At 35.8% G+C, this 7,886-nt stretch overlaps 1 non-coding gene across 1 annotated transcript; it reads right to left on the bottom strand.

Moving 5' to 3' along the window:
* Nucleotides 1–1,901: 1,901 nt before the first annotated feature.
* Nucleotides 1,902–2,087, bottom strand: LOC119041011 (U2 spliceosomal RNA). The gene has a single exon (XR_005080962.2). It is a non-coding gene; the product is annotated as a U2 spliceosomal RNA (small nuclear RNA).
* Between the last annotated feature and the right edge of the window lie 5,799 nt (nucleotides 2,088–7,886).

Below are 7,886 nucleotides of genomic sequence, written 5' to 3'. Positions count from 1 at the left end.
AGAGAAGGGGTGAGAAGGTACAGAAAATAAGTAGCATAGATAGTAGATAGAAAATAGATAGGGGGAGGGTAAGAATAGTAGGGGAAATATAGAGTCTAAAGAACTTGAGACACGTGCTCATGAACTAAAGAGGGGGAATGGTGGGGGAGGGGTGTGCAGGGTGGAGGGGAAAAAAGGGGGGAAATAGAACAAATGTAATGGCATAATCAATAAAATAAAAAATATATTAAAAAAATAAAACTTAGGAATGTTTATTTCAGGAAATTTTCATTAAATATTTTTAGACCACCATTGACTATGGGTAACTGAAAACTGGGAAGTGAAACTGCAAATGAGGCGGGACTATGTAAATGAAGCCACATAACAGTATTCGATTGTAGGCTATGATAAGTAAATCCTCAAATAACCATGTACACACACAAACTGGAATAATGAATTATGACTAATACGACATCATGGAGATAAAATGAGTCATAAAGATCAATCCAAAAATTAGAAAAGGCAGAAAAAGAACATAAAGTGTAAAAAGATCAGGTTGACTAAATAGAAATAAAAGAAGATGGTAAGTTAACCTGACCACACTAACAGTCATGTGAAGTGTGAAGGGTCTACAAGAAACCCACTTTAGATATATATGACACAAATAACTTAAAAAATGACAATGGAAAAAGGTGTACCATGCTAACACTATTCAAAAGTAAGATATAGTGGCTATAATGGTATCAAACACAGCAGATCTCAGAGCAAAGGCCAGTATCAGGAATAAAGAGGTTTAGTTCATAAGGATGAAGGGGTCAACTATCAAGGGGCCATCACAATCCTAAATGTCTATGTGTCAAATGACAGACTTCAGAACTCATGAAGCAACTCAAAGGGAAAAAATAGACAAGTCCACAGTTTTAGCCAGAGATTTCAACACTCTCCACATTGCTAGAACAAGTAGAAAAAAATAAGGATGTAGAAGACTTGAAAATCGAAGCAGAGGGAATATTTTTAAATTTATTTTTATGAGGGCAACACTATTTAGATAACAAAACCAGACAAAGATGTTGCTAGAAAACTACAGACCAGTATTCTTCATAGGCATATGTTCAGAAATTCTTAAAATTTGAGCAAATTAAACACAACAATATATAAAAAAAGGATAATAAACAATGACCAATTATTCTGAGTGTGAAGTTGGTCTAAAATGTAAAGATCACTGGACATTCATTTTCCCTTCTAAGTCAGATATAGCATATACCAATTTTTCTTGGTTATTTCCTCTGGAATTGCTGTGCCTTCTAAAAATCTAACTAAATCTAAAAATTTATGTTTCTCAGGGTGGAACAAAAGTCCTTTTTAAAGACCTTCTGGCTTTAGTCAGGCAAATGTTTTTGCTTTCTGTTTTTCTTTTTCAAACAATGCATTGCAGGATTCAACAGTACTCTTACATATTACGATCTTAAAATTTCTACTGTAAAAGTTTTCTGTTGTTTTGTGAAAAATTCCCTCCAAATTATTGGTTTAAAATATCTCACATTTATAATCTCCTGTGGTCAGGAGTCTGGGCATGGCTTAGCTGAGTTTTCTGCTCAGGGTCTAATCAAGCTGTAATCAAGGTGTTGGCTGGGCTGCTTCCAAATTCACTCAGTTTGTAAGCTGGATTAATTTTTTAAATTTATTTTAGAGAAAGAGACTAAGTGACTAAATGGAGAAAGAAATATCAATTTGTGGTTCTATATGTTTACACTTTCATTGGTGGATTCTTGTATATACACTGACTGGGGATGGAACCCTCAATCTTGGCTATTGGGTCCATACTCTAACCAACTGAGCTTCCGAGTCAAGGTCCTGCTGAATGTTTTGGGGGGGCACCACAAGTAAGTATTCTACCTTTCATTTGATCTATTGTGTCCCCGAGGGGGTGCACCTTCCTGGAAGTCTTGGAATACCGGGTCAATGTGCAGAGTGGGTGGAGCAAGCCATTTCATCCCCCTGCTCCCAAAATACATTTAATATATTGTCCATGGATGGAGGACATACCAGATATTAAATAGAAAAGAACAGACACTACACTTGGTCTGAGCTAAAGGCTGAGAAGCCATAGGCTAGATTGATTTCTCTGTGGCTGTAGGACTGAGGGCCCTGGCTTCTTGGAGGCTATCGTTGGAGGCCACCTTCAGCTCTTAGCAGCTGCATGCAGGTCCCTGACATTTCCCACAGGTTCCTGCCATGTGGGTTTGCCCAGGAAAGCTGTTTCATTCATAAAGTCAAAGAAGAGCCTCTAAGATCTGCTAGCAAGACAGAGTGATATATAACAAACTGTAATCATAGGAATGATAGGACATTTCATTATCTTTGTCATATTCTATTGGCTAGAAGCCTACACTCAAGGTGAGGAGATCAAAGTGTGACCATGTTGAGTCAATTCATAGTCTGCCCACACATCGACAGCAAGAGACTATTTCGAAAAAAATTGAAGCACTAATAAAATAAATATAATTATAAATAAAGTAAATAGAGAGATGTAGGAATCTGACTGAACAGTTATTGATTGGGTTCAGAGATCATTTTAAAAACTATAGGTTTGATTAGCAATGACAGTTAATTTATTTAGCATTCAGACTTTTATTATCCTACAATTATTTCCTATGTAAATCTCATCTTTCAAATTAATCTGTATATTCTCAAAGGCAGATACTATTTTCTACTTTTCTGGTAATCACAATATTCTTGGCATATTAATGAGAACAAGTAGGGATCCAGTAAATTTTATTTGAACCTTTCAAACATATAGTGAATTATTTTACTGCACATGTAAAAACAAAAGTGCTGAAAAAACACCTATTGGTTAGCAAAACATTAATTAATTGAGTTCAGCTCCATTGAAGTTTATAAAAATAATGCAATTTGCTTGTTTTAGGAAATATTTTTAAAGTTTTATTGGAAAAAATTAAAAAACGATACTGTAAGAATTTATGTTTTAAAACAATTTTGAGTTTTAGAAAATTTACTTATTTTATGAATTAGCAAAATCTCAAGATTATGGCTATACAATGCAAATCTCAAGATTTACATTCTTTATAGTTTTTGTTTTTTGAAAAAAGAGAAAAGTTTTGTGTTACTAGAAATTTCACTTGAGTCATGGCTCATCCCATCTATGTTCAAACTAAACTATGGTAAATAGTCATATTAATTTGCTTTAAATAAGTTTTTTATTATGAAGAATTGCAAGCATGCAAAAGTGAGGGAAAATAGTATCATGAATCTTCATGTATACTCATATTGAGCTTCAGGTATTATTAACATGTGAACAATGTTGTTTCAAATACACCCTCACCAACTTCTCTATTATGTTGAAACCAGTCTAAGACTGGTTCATTTCATTTCATTTACAAATCATTTCATTTACATTTACTATCATTTCATTTACAAATACTATGGTATGCATCTCTAAAATACACTTTTCATTCTTATACTTAAAAGTTAATAGAAGTTTCTTAATACATCAAATATTCAATTGGTATTCAATTTTTCCAATTAGTTCATATTTAAAAGACAATTACTTTGAGTTAGATTTCAAACGAGGCCCGCATGTACTTAGTTAGTGTGTCTCTTAAATCTGTTGATCCTCTCCTCTTATTAATTTATATTTTGGTTTAGATCTTTTAATAGAATTCCCAACACGAAGGTGGTTAGAGATCTTGGAAAGTTACCCAATCTATTTTCTCAGTTTCACATCAAGCAAGATTATACCTAAACTATCTCGGACAGAGAGGTGCTGTCTGATTTTGATGTGATCTCTTGAGGTCTCTTCCACATTGCAGTATCTGAGATTATGGAGCTACTTTGCTGAAGAGAGTTATCTAAAAGAATTTAATGTTCACAACAGATTGAACTGCTGAAATGACCTCTTACTTTCTTCAACTTCATTAACTAAGATTCACTTTTGCTACAAACTTGGCAAGAGGTTTTCTTTGTTAGATACAAGGGATTACTATACAAGAGGAAAAGTACAAAGAACTCTTCCTAATGGAAGAATTTGTCCAGTGATGATGTATCCCTTCTGTGGGTCTCTGAAGTTGTTACCTTAGACAGAAATTCAGTTAAACAGTGTTTATATGCTACTTTATATAATCAAAGAGTAATTGATGTTTTTCCTTAGAATGTTGGCCAAATTCCAACTCTGATAAATACATTCTACTTCCCAAAATTTCCCCTGCAATTTCAAATGGATTATATATCCTTAATTACTTGTCCCAACCTGTTGCTTGGTATTGAAGTTCATCTATTAAGCAGCTGTTGTTTTTGGCCCCAGAGTCTTGTACCTTTTGATTTGAAGAAGGGACCTGGTAAACTTGGTAAGGTAAATGAGTATATATATACAAGTATGAATGACTTTGAGGACTTATTTCCCATTATTAATATAATGGAAACAAAAAGAGAAAGAGAGAAGAGAAGAGAAGAGAAGAGAAGAGAAGAGAAGAGAAGAGAAGAGAAGAGAAAATATATAGCCATTCCAGAACTGTGAGGCCTTTCATTTGTTCAGAAAAGTTTTATTAAGAAGTCAGTTTATTAGAACAATGTGCTAGACATTGTTCTAGGTATTGTGGGGGATACGAAGATGAAGTAAATAATAGTTCATGCCTTAAAAAACTATACAGTTTAGTGGAGTGGATGTTTTCATAATATTAGGCAGTGCTAATAACTCTTTTAAAAAAGCCTTCTGATTGTGGATAAAAATTTGAGCAAGTTCCAGACCTCTTTAATCTAAGGTTTTCTTATATGTAAGATGGAGATAAATATGCACCTTACAGTGTTTTGTGAAAACTTTATGATGTCAAGTGCTGAAGATATTGCTTGGCATATAGTGTCTGGTGAATATTAGTTACTGTGGATTTCTAAATGTGCCACTTGGGTTAGCTGTTGGGAAATGTTAATACCACTGAAGACTGTTGAGTTGTTCACATACATTTAGATATCTTGATTTTCCAGGTTAAAGAGCCATGGATGGACAGCTCACTCATTCTTTAAGCATCAACTTACAGGAGAATTCCTTACCCAAGTGCCTAGCAGGCTTTACATCTTTCATTTACTCGTTCTCTGGAAAAGATCATAAAAGGAGGGGAAGGAATTAGGATCCTCTTGTTCTTACTCCATTATCTAACTTAAAATCCTGAGTGGTGTTAGGAACTGAGATTTGGAAATTCAGACCTTTAAAGCTGTTACAACAGGAGAAAATAAAAACTTTACTGTTTGACATTGGCACGTATTCCAAAGTCCCTCCCTATTTAACTAGCTTTAAGCTTTCATATGAGACATGAGACACTTAAGGGAAAAAGTATTGCCACAAGGCTAATGATGACAACAGCTGCCAGCGCACTTTCCATCAAAAACAAGTGAAGACTTGAAACAAATCTGAGCTCCAGTTTGTTTTAGAAGCATCATTTTGACATGCCTGTACCGGCAGGGGCTCAGAATGCATTCCTTAACACCAGGACTCTGAGATGTGTTGGATGCCAGAAGCCCAGTGGTAATGAGAGAGCAGTTGTGAAGCTTCATTCAGATGGTGTTCTTTCATTGTGGGTGTGCTGGGTCTGGAAGTTTGGTGCAGGGAGACACAAGAAAAAAATGGACCAATTCCATTCCTCCATGAAGGGTTGTAGTCAGGCTAATACATTATTTATACCTTTATTCTTTCAAAAAAAGATTTTATTTATTTCATTTTAGAGAAAAGAAATAAATAAAGAGAGGGAGGGAGGGAGAAAGGGAGAGAAACATTTATGTGTGAGAGAAACATTGATTGGCTGTCTCTTGCATTCCTCCAACTAAGCATGGGCCTTCTACCTGGGCATGTGCCTTGACTGGAACCAGATTGGTGACCTTTCTATTCACAGGCCAGCACTCAGTCCACTGACCACACCAGCCAGGGAAATGCACCTTTTTTTTAGACATTTATTGAATGCCCAGTCTATTCAAAGGCGCCGTACTGGTGATTAAAACATGCACTGTGTGGCTGTTGCATTTAAAATGACTGAATGAGTAGACCAAAGAATTTGCATCACATTTTGTGTTAAGCTTGAACATTCCCCCATGGAAACTATTAGATAATTCAGAAGGGCACAGCTAAGGGCAACTGGTGATTGGCAGGTTTACCACAACAACGCACCCGTTCATTCATCATCTCTGGTGCAAAGTTTTTTGGTTACATATCAAATCACCTGGGTGACTCAGCCCCCTACAGCCCACAGTTGGTGCCCTGAGACTACTGGCTTTTCCCAAAACTGAAATTACCTTTGAAGGGTAAAAAATTTCAGAAAGGTCAATGAGATTCAGGAAAATACAATGGGGTAGCTCATGGCAATCAGAACTGTGTGAAGTCCACAGGTGCCTACTTTGAAGGGGACTGAGACACACACCATTGTCCTGCACAATGTTTCTTGTATCTTTGTCAATAAATGTCTCTACTTTTCATATTACATGGCTGGATACCTTCTGGACAGACCTCATATTACTCAAATCACTATAGTTTTCTCATTAAAAATTGTACAGAAAAGTGAAAAAATGGAACATTTTTAAAACATCAAAAGAAAATAATTGTCAAGCTAGCATCCTATGTACGGTAAAAATATCCTTCAGAAATGAAGGTGAACTAAAGACATTCTTAGATGAAGGAAAACTAATAGAATTTATCACCAACAGACTTGTTTTAGAAGAATTACTAACTGAAAATTCTTAGGACAGAAAGGGAATGACACCAGAAAGAAATTTGCAGCATTGAGAATGAAGACAGAACAATATAATGGTAAATATCTAGGTAAAAATAATAGTTCTTGTTTTTTTAATTTTTAAAATATATTTGATAGTTAAGGCAAACACCGTAATATTTCCAATAAGGTTTTCAGTGTTGTAAATCTTCCACGTACCATGTCTCCTTCTTATACCAACTAAACGTCTTTATTATCCTCAAAGAACTTCCTTATGTTTCTGGTGGGGCTGCAATTCACAGCACATGTTTGTTCGTAGGCACTACCCTGTGATCTATGCTAGGCTGATTAGAGTCTCTGCGAGGTATCTGATTTGAGACTAGAGATTCCAACTGGTAGCAAATCAATTAGTGCCAAGTTATTCAATGGTAGAACCCAGGAAGACATTCCATAAGTTCCCACTGTTGACAACCTAAGTCTTTCCAGCTCCCTGTTGTTTCTGAGGAACACTTGTTCACTTCTTTCTTCCACTCAAATCAGTGAACTAGTCTTCTTCCAATACCATGGCCTTTCTTTAACTTAGTCAAAATCAGTTTCTGTTCATATGACCAAAGACACTTAACTAATCCACTGTCATTTTCCTTCATCCCCCCCCGCCAGAATGGCCAATAAAGAAAAGCTTGCATTTTTTTTTGTTTTACAATACATTTTATTGATTATGCTATTATAGTTGTCCCATTCCCCCCCTTCACTCCTATCCACCCTGCACACTCCCTCCCACCCACATTCCACCCCATTGGTTCATGTCCCTGTGTCATAAGTTCTTTAGCTTCTACATTTCCATACTATTCTTGCCCTCCCCCTGTCTATTTTCTACCTATTGTCTATGCTACTTATTCTCTGTACCTTCTCCCCCTCTCTGCTCTTCCCACTCCCCTGTTGCTAACCCTCCTTGTGATCTTCATTTCTGTGATTCTGTTCCTGTTCTAGTTTTTGCTTAGTTTGCTTTTGTTTTTGTTTTAGGTGTGGTTGTTAGTAACTGTGAGTTTGCTGTCTTTTTACTGTTCATGTTTTTTATCTTCTTTTTCCTAAATAAGTCCCTTTAACATTTCATATAATAAGGGCTTGGTGATGATGAACTCCTTGAACTTGATCTTATCTGAGAAGCACTTTATCTGTCCTTCCATTCTAAATGAA

Source organism: Artibeus jamaicensis, unplaced genomic scaffold, assembly GCF_021234435.1.
Source record: "Artibeus jamaicensis isolate MK-2021 breed Jamaican fruit bat unplaced genomic scaffold, CSHL_Jam_final contig_354, whole genome shotgun sequence".
NCBI classification, from domain to species: Eukaryota; Metazoa; Chordata; class Mammalia; order Chiroptera; family Phyllostomidae; genus Artibeus; species Artibeus jamaicensis.
Note: the sequence above shows the minus strand (reverse complement) of the source record. Positions and strands in the feature narration are given on the sequence as shown.